This window comes from Oncorhynchus masou, unplaced genomic scaffold, assembly GCF_036934945.1.
Source record: "Oncorhynchus masou masou isolate Uvic2021 unplaced genomic scaffold, UVic_Omas_1.1 unplaced_scaffold_1499, whole genome shotgun sequence".
Taxonomy (NCBI): Eukaryota; Metazoa; Chordata; class Actinopteri; order Salmoniformes; family Salmonidae; genus Oncorhynchus; species Oncorhynchus masou.
This window is the reverse complement of record NW_027005000.1, coordinates 24,145-32,668: the sequence shown is the minus strand read 5'-3', so window position 1 is coordinate 32,668 and position 8,524 is coordinate 24,145. Positions and strand designations below refer to the sequence as shown.

At 41.4% G+C, this 8,524-nt stretch overlaps 1 long non-coding RNA gene across 1 annotated transcript; it reads right to left on the bottom strand.

The window, feature by feature from the left end:
• LOC135531042 (uncharacterized) lies at window positions 1-577 on the bottom strand. The gene is made up of 4 exons (XR_010453943.1): window positions 470-577; window positions 375-407; window positions 114-157; window positions 1-66 (listed from the first exon to the last, which is right to left on the bottom strand). It is a non-coding gene; the product is annotated as an uncharacterized LOC135531042 (long non-coding RNA).
• Between the last annotated feature and the right edge of the window lie 7,947 nt (window positions 578-8,524).

The window sequence follows — 8,524 nt, the reverse complement described above, 5'->3', positions numbered from 1 at the left end:
GCAGCTGTCAGAACTGTCCGATTCGTATTAACTACTACTACTGCGCCAGCTTCTGTTGTTCATCACCTCTACTCTATCCTCTCTCTTTCCCTCTCTCTTCTGTTGTTCATCACCTCCACTCTATCCTCTCTCTATCCCTCTCTCTGTTGTTCATCACCTCCACTCTATCCTCTCTCTATCCCGCTCTCTGTTGTTCATCACCTCCACTCTATTCCTCGTTGTTCATCTCCACTTATCCCTCTCTCTTCTGTTGTTCATCACCTCCACTCTATCCTTTCTCTCTCTCTGTTGTTCATCACCTCCACTCTCCTCTCTTTCCCTCTATCTCTCTGTTGTTCATCACCTCCACTCTATCCCTCTCTGTTGTTCATCACCTCCACTCTATCCCTCTCTCTGTTGTTCATCACCTCCACTCTATCCCTCTCTGTTGTTCATCACCTCCACTCTATCCCTCTCTGTTGTTCATCACCTCCACTCTATCCCTCTCTCTGTTGTTCATCACCTCCACTCTATCCCTCTCTCTGTTGTTCATCACCTCCACTCTATCCCTCTCTCTGTCCCTGTTCATCACCTCCACTCTATCCTCTCTCTACCTCCACTCTATCCCTCTCTGTTGTTCATCACCTCCACTCTATCCCTCGCTCTTTCCCCTCTCTCTTCTGTTGTTCATCACCTCCACTCTATCTGTTGTTCTCCTCTATCCCTCTCTCTGTTGTTCATCACCTCCACTCTATCCCTCCACTCTCTTCTGTTGTTCATCACCTCCACTCTATCCCTCTCTTCTGTTGTTCATCACCTCCACTCTATCCCTCCACCCTCTATCCCTCTATCTCTCTTCTGTTGTTCATCACCTCCACTCTATCCCTCTATCTCTGTCTCTCATGCAAGGATCACTTTAGCCAGAGATGGAGAGGTTTTTGAATTGTGTTCATTTTTGGGGGTTTTCATTTTTTAGTTTATTATTTTCATTTCTGGAAAAATCTCCAGAGTTGTTATTTTAGTTTTTGTCAAACTTGCTGTTGTTGATGTTTGTTTTATGATGATTACAATGATTTTTACGGATGTTTTTTCAATGGCTCCATGCAGTGTTCAGCTGCTCTCCTGTCCCCTGCTCTTACTGCTCGTAAGCAGAAGCTAAAATACTTCTGGTTCGACGCGCACCTCAGCAAACGCAGCCCACCACAGGAATGTTATGGATACGGACACTGCAGATCTCAGTGGGGGTGGTTAATTTGGTGTGGTTGTTGGACAGTCAGTGTTTTGGTTCAGGAGCGGACCTAATGGTTCTAATGTATAGTCAGATCAGGTGTGAGATTGAGGGTATCTATCTACCCGGCCTGTCCTGCTCCCCCTCTCTCTCAGCCTCTGCTGCCCAGCCCACCCTCTCTCCCTTCCCATCCCCATGTTGTCCGCTCCACACACATACACATCCTCCACTCCAGTCAGGCCTCACTCACACTGGTGCTTTATTTTCCATAGGCTGTCTAGGAGCTTTCTGGCAGAATGAAAAGACAGACTCCTAACCACTATCCCTCTCCGTCACCCTGAATACCATATAAACTGACGCAGCACTCGATTTCTATGCAAAGACAGAGGTTCGCGCTCAGAACCATCAACCATCAGCCAATTGTCTAACCCCCTCCTTTCCACCCCCTGGCATTTTTCATACCCGGCAGCACTGGGCAGACTCCAAACAACCCTCCCCACTGTCCCATCACTGTGGTGTGTTTGTAATTCAGTCTCACTGATATCCCTCATACATACACGCCTCAGGAGGACCACTGAGTGGACTCTGCTTTCCCCTGTTGGCGCTCTAGCATTGTGTAAAGTACAGTTCTTCATTGTGATGACTTCAAGAGCTTTTAGGTAACACTAATAATGACCTGCTGAGTGGTATGAGAAGTATGAGTGGTGGGGATGGGGGTTTCTGGGAGTCCTTCCTCATGTCATGTGCCAACTGGACTAAAATATATACTTCAGCCCTGCCATTTTCCATTGAGTTTCTCTGCTGTCAAATGAGCCTTCAATTCCCAAGATTCAGTAGTTTTGAGACAACATTTCCTCCTGAATCCTAGACTTAAAGGCACATGGGTCATGGAGGAATGTGGTGTGGGAGGAGGGGGTAATATTTGGGCCAGGACATATGAGGCAGTCCCTTGTCCCAGCTATCAAAAGAAAACAGGCAGTCTATGTGTACTGTTGATGGGTCACATTGGGTACACCTTTTATAAAACCAAAAACATGTTATCTTGTTTTTTTTGGGGGACAAAAAGTAGAAACTAAAGTACAAAAAAAAAAACAGTTTAAAAAAAAAGTCCTAAAGTATGTTTTTTGCTGTGTACTCCTTGGCTGAGAGGCCTCGTTCTGTCTCTGCAAGCCTTTCCCCCCAACGGTGGCCCTCTGACTGGGGCTTTCTTCTGGAACACTGTGTTGATGCTGTTCGTTTCTGACCTCCAGCCTCGACTGCACCACCCACAGAACATTGCCCCAGACCTGGGGTTTTGGGTTGGGGTCCAGGTGGGGCCCACCGTATCAGCAGGGCCAGGACACACCTCACAGTTTTGTTGTTCGGTACCAAGTCTTAAAAGGGGAAAGGCCTCTTCCAAGAGTTGTTTTTCGTACTCGTCATTGTCGTGTGACATTAGCAACAATCACTAATTGCCTGTTTCTGAAAAACCTGAATTGTTTTGCTCCACGCTGGGCGCCCAAGGCTACAGACTGGAATATGGTCACCAATATACACCATGGATGACTGGTGTAGGAAGTCAAGAGAATCTCCCTTTTTAAATCACTCAAAGGCAACTGGAGTTGAAGCAAAGTATGCTTCTCAATCATGGACCAGAGTAGGTTCTGGGATAGGGACCCCATTTCAAGAGGAAAACAAATCTTTGTCAAGGGCCTGGGTTGAATATGCACATGCTAGTTTATATACATGTATACATCCAAGTGTGCATATGTATACAGCTAGGTTTCTCTTTCCACTTTACCCTAAACCCGCTCTCTGCCCCAGGTCCAACCTTACCCCTATGTATTCTCCTTCTCTGTATATTTCCCAGAAGATAAATATAATATTAACATATCAGAGTAATACAAAAATAAAGAATACAAATACTTGAATCAAAAGAAGCGCCAATATTGTAATGTGAACACTTTGTAATAATTTTGTCTCATTCATACACTTCCTGGATATTTGAGAATATCTGTTCAGTGTGAACTAAATTAGAAAAATGAGGATTGTTAAAAACAAAGATTGGTATAAAAAAAGGCTAAATGACATCTGTTGTATCTGAGTGTTTGCACAAGGTTGCCTGTACTGTATGGTTCATGGGTGGGTGGATGGATGTGTCTGTTTGACAGACTGTGTGTATGAGGTTTCAAACGATTGTGAGCCTGTGATTTACAGTGGGAATTATCTCCGCTTTTTCATTTTATTTCTATTCAGTATATTAGTTTTATTTTTGGCTTATCAAAGTATATTGTGATGTTTATTGTTATTAGACTCTAGCGTTGCACTGAGTGTCAGCCCTCCCCTCAAGCTAATCGAACAACGCCAGATAAAATACTGGGGGCAGACGGCGACTTCACGTGTAAATGTTTACTCAAGGACTTAAGAAAATAAGTGTTTTTAATCTGTAATATGTTTATATACCTTGTAGTGGCTTTCATTGTGGAATAATCCAAGAAGAAATATGGATTATTAAGTATAAGTATTGCACCATTTTTTTCAGATTATAAACTTAAAAAGTATACAAAAGCAACAAAAAAAACAAATATTGAAAAAAGTTACAAAAAAAGTATTTTTGAAGACCTGTGGCCATAGAGTTTGGGTAGAGAGACTTGTAGCTCTCCCTGTCTATTCAGGGAGAAACCGAAGGACAAGACATCAGAAGGAGGGTTGATTACAAGGCTCACTTCAGAGGTGCCTACCTTTTGGTTTGTTAGCTTTTGTTCAGTTTCATTTTTGTTAAAATCTCATGCGTTATGTCTGCTTGTTTTCTGCAAGGCCACTGACGGTTTACAACCATTTTTGTTTGTCTGAAGTTCGAGGAAAATGAATTAACTGTATGAAAATGTTGGAAAAACAAAAGAAAAGGACAAATACTTCCATTTTTAAAAAGAATAACAAAAACACTTTTACAGAATGAAGATTTTAATATTGTGCTACTTTCAGAACTCTGGGATCCAACAGTGTTGTCATGTTATATTTGACCTTTGACATCTTTGTTCTATGTTGATTTCATGGACTATCTAAAGCCTGTGCATTTTTATTACATTTTTCCTTTGTAAAAAAACACACAAAAAAACATTATTGCTCACTATCTTGCACACACAAAGTGGATCTTGTCTCAGGAAGGCCAGGGTTCCAGAGTTCCAACTCCACTCCATTTTAATGTACGAAGAAAAAAAAAACATTAAAAAAAATGAAGCACTGAAAAACTTATGAATTTCAGAAAGAGAGAAAATGTTTGTTTTTAAATCCGTAGCAGTTTACAGTGCCTTCAGAAAGTATTCACACCCCTTGACCTTTACCAAATTTTGTTGTTATAGCCTGAATTTAAAATGTATTAAATGTAGATTTTCACTGGAATTTAAAATGTATTAAATGTAGATTTTCACTGGCCTACACACAATACCCCATAACGTCAAAGTGGAATTATGATTTTCTAAATTTCTAAATTCAATGAGTATTCAACCCCTTTGTTATGGAAAGCCAAAATACATTCAGGAGTAAAAATGTGCTAAAGTCACACAAGTTACATGGACTCTGTGTGCAGTAATAGTGTTTAACATGATTTTTGAATGACGACCTCATCTTTGTACCCCACACATACAATTATCTTTAGTCAGCAGTGAATTTCAAACGGATTCAATCATAAAGACCAGGAGGTTTTCCAATTCCTCGCAAAGAAGGCCACCTATTGGTAGATGGCTTAAAAAAAAACACAAAAAAACAGGCATAGAATATCCCTTTGAGCATGGTGGTTATTAATTACACTTTGGATAGTGTCTCAATGCACCCAGTCACTACAGAGATACAGGCGTCCTTCCTAACTGCGTTGCCGGAGAGGAAGGAAACTGCTCAGGGATTTCACCACGAGGACAATGGAGACATTAAAACAGTTACAGCGTATAGTGGCTGACAGGAGAAAACCGAGGATGGATCACCAACATTGTGGTGACTTCACAATACTAACCTCATTGACGGGGTGAAAAGAAGGAAGCCTGTATAGAATCAAACTATTCTGAAACATGTTTCCTGTTTGCCACAAGGCACTAAAGTAATGCTTCAAAAAAATGTGGCAAAGCAATAAACTTTTTGTCCTGAATACAAAGTGTTATGTTTGAGAGTACCACCCTCCATATTTTCAAGCAGTGATGGCTGCATCTTGTTATGGGTATGCTTGTAATTGTTAAAATCCTATAGGAAAACCTTGTTCAGTCTGCTTTCCACTAGACTAGACACTGGGAGAGGAATTCACCTTTCAGCAGAACAATAACCTAAAACACGAGGCCAAATCTAAGCTGGGGTTGCATACCGTGAATGTTCCAGAGTGGCCGAGTTAGTTTTGACTTAAATCTGCTTGAATCGCAATACCTAAAAATGGTTGTCTAACATTGATCAACAAACAATTTGACAGAGCTTGAAGGATTCTAAAAAGAATAATGGACAAATGTTGCACAATCCAGGTGTCGAAAGAGACTTACTCAGACTCAAATGTGATTCCAGCATGTATTGACTCAGGGGGTTGAATACTTATCTAATCAAGATATATTTGTGTTTTATTTTTCATGAATTTTGCACAAATATTAGATTTTTTCTTACACTTTGAAATTAGAGAATTGTGTATATCATTGCCTAAAAAAATCCCACTAAGTAACAACAAAATGTGGAAAAAGTCAAGGGTGTGAATACTTTATGAAGGCACTGTACATATTAACCAAATAATGGGCTTTAAATGAACTTACAAAAAATGGAGTGCTTTATATACATTTTTATTAAAATTGCTTTACATTTAAAAACAAAATTATCATTCGATTTTGATTGTTACAAAAAAATGACCGTGAAAGAACATGCAAATTCTGTATGTTTTGAATCTTTATTGTATTTCCTTAGAAGTCCTGTCCTGACTGAATAAGGACCATTGTGCATTACTCTCTTCCTCTGTCATTCTCTCTTATGTCGGGTATTAAAGAACAGGGAAAATAACTGACATCAATTTATTTGGAGGATGTTTTTAAAACTAGCTGGTTGTAAAGGATCATGATCTATGCACAAGTTTAGGAGGGGGGGCTTTGATGGGTACAAGGCACATTTTATGCAGGGGTTTTGGGATCCACTGTTTTTATTTGGTTGGGTAGGCCTACCCCCCCCCCACCCCAAGACCCCAACATCTGGCTTCTTTAATTCAGATTGACATCGTGCTATAGCTATGCAGTGCTATTCAGATTGACATCGCGCTATAGATTGACATCGCCAACATGGCTATGCTGTTATTCAGATTGACATCGCGCTAAATAGCTATGCTGTGTATTCAGATTGACATCGCGCTACATGGCTATGCTGTGTATTCAGATTGACATCGCGCTACATGGCTATGCTGTGTATTCAGATTGACATCGCGCTATGCTGTGTATTCAGATTGACATCGCGCTACATGGCTATGCTGTGTATTCAGATTGACATCGCGCTACATGGCTATACTGTGTATTCAGATTGACATCGCTACATGGCTATGCTGTGTATTCAGATTGACATCGCGCTACATGGCTATGCTGTGTATTCAGATTGACATCGCGCTATGGCTATGGTGTATTCTTGATACTGTGTTATTCAGATTGACATCGCGCTACATGGCCATGCTGTGTATTCAGATTGACATCGCGCTACATGGCTATGCTGTGTTATTCAGATTGACATTCAGATTGACATCGCTACATGGCTATACTGTGTTATTCAGATTGACATCGCGCTACATGGCTATGCTGTGTATTCAGATTGACTATACTGTATTCAGATTGACATCGCGCTACATGGCTATACTGTGTATTCCTAAACCAATGAGCATCTTACTCTTTAGCACTGTGCCCGTCACCCCATCTGTATGTTCTGTCGTTTCATTCAGTTATTGTGTTTTTGTTGGGATGATGGGTGGGGAATTAGGGGTTAGGGCTGCTTTTTGCCTTTTTTGTTTTTGAAATATTAAGGAAAAATGTCTGTACTGAGATTTAAAGAAGAGTCAGTTGGCTTGTAATGATTTATTTTCTCAATGTATCTCTTTCTCCTCATAGAATGTGATTGTTAAATGACATGCACCGAAAACAATGTTTTCATGAACTATGGAGCTTCTTTCATCTATTAATAAAATTGCAGTTTTGTTCTGGTCTGTTAAAGGGTGTTGTGGTCAGTTCTTGATGTTGGTGTTTGTCAATTAGTTTGCAGATTGGAGTTTTCCCTATTAGATCCTGTTCTGAGGGCATCACCACTAGTACACCTATACAGGCCCAGTGACCTATGTACTAGCTCTGACTTTTCCATTCTCATCCTGTAGGTGGGTTTGTTGGGCAACCATAGTTGGGTGACTCCTTGACACTGTAGAAAAGAGAGGTGAGGTGTGGGACCAATAGTTTATGATCTTGCACACACTTGAAAAAGCAATTCTTTCCCACCACCTGTCAGAGTGGGTTAGAACATGTATATATCTACATCTGGAACTCTGGTACTGTTATTTTTACCATCCACTCCCCCTTTAAAAACATTAGGGGACATTACACGCACCCTCTGTGGTTCGCTCAGGGCTTCAGAGTGATCTGTCGGGGCGTAATGGTTCTCCTGTGCTTGTCTGGCCTGGGGGTTGGCGTAGTGGTTCTCCTGTGCTTGTCTGGCCTGGGGTTGTAGTGGTTCTCCTGTGCTTGTCTGGCCTGGGGGTTGGCGTAGTGGTTCTCCTGTGCTTGTCTGGCCTGGGGGTTGGCGTACACAGGGGACTCTGTTTCCTCCAGGTGTGTAGGCACGGGATGGTTATTTTGGGCACTTCCAGCTCCTCGACACCCACTGTTCATTTCCTCATAGATGGGGATGGGGGCTTGTGTTTTATGACGTTTTCTCAGCTTAGCCTGAAATGGATATGAGGCATACTTTTATACTGACAAATTGACTCATGACTTTATACCTGACTACAATTAGATGAGGAAACCATGTTCATCATGTGTCTGAGAAATAAACTGCAGTAATTCTGAGAGTAACAGTGAGGACTGCCCCTTTAAGTTCCCACATTAACAGACTTTGGTTGTGGTATGGTGGTAAGGTTCGGGTTGATTAGGCTACTTACACACTCTACTGCACACAGGCAGATGAGGACGAGGAGAAGCAGGCCAGCTGCTGCAGAGATGGGTGTAGATCAGTGGGGGGTAGCTGGAGCACTGACACACACTCTCTGCACAATCAACACCCACACACTTTTATCCAAATACATAGTAAGTGTAAATCCAGGACACTCCAATTAGTATGATATGTTTTGTATGGTAT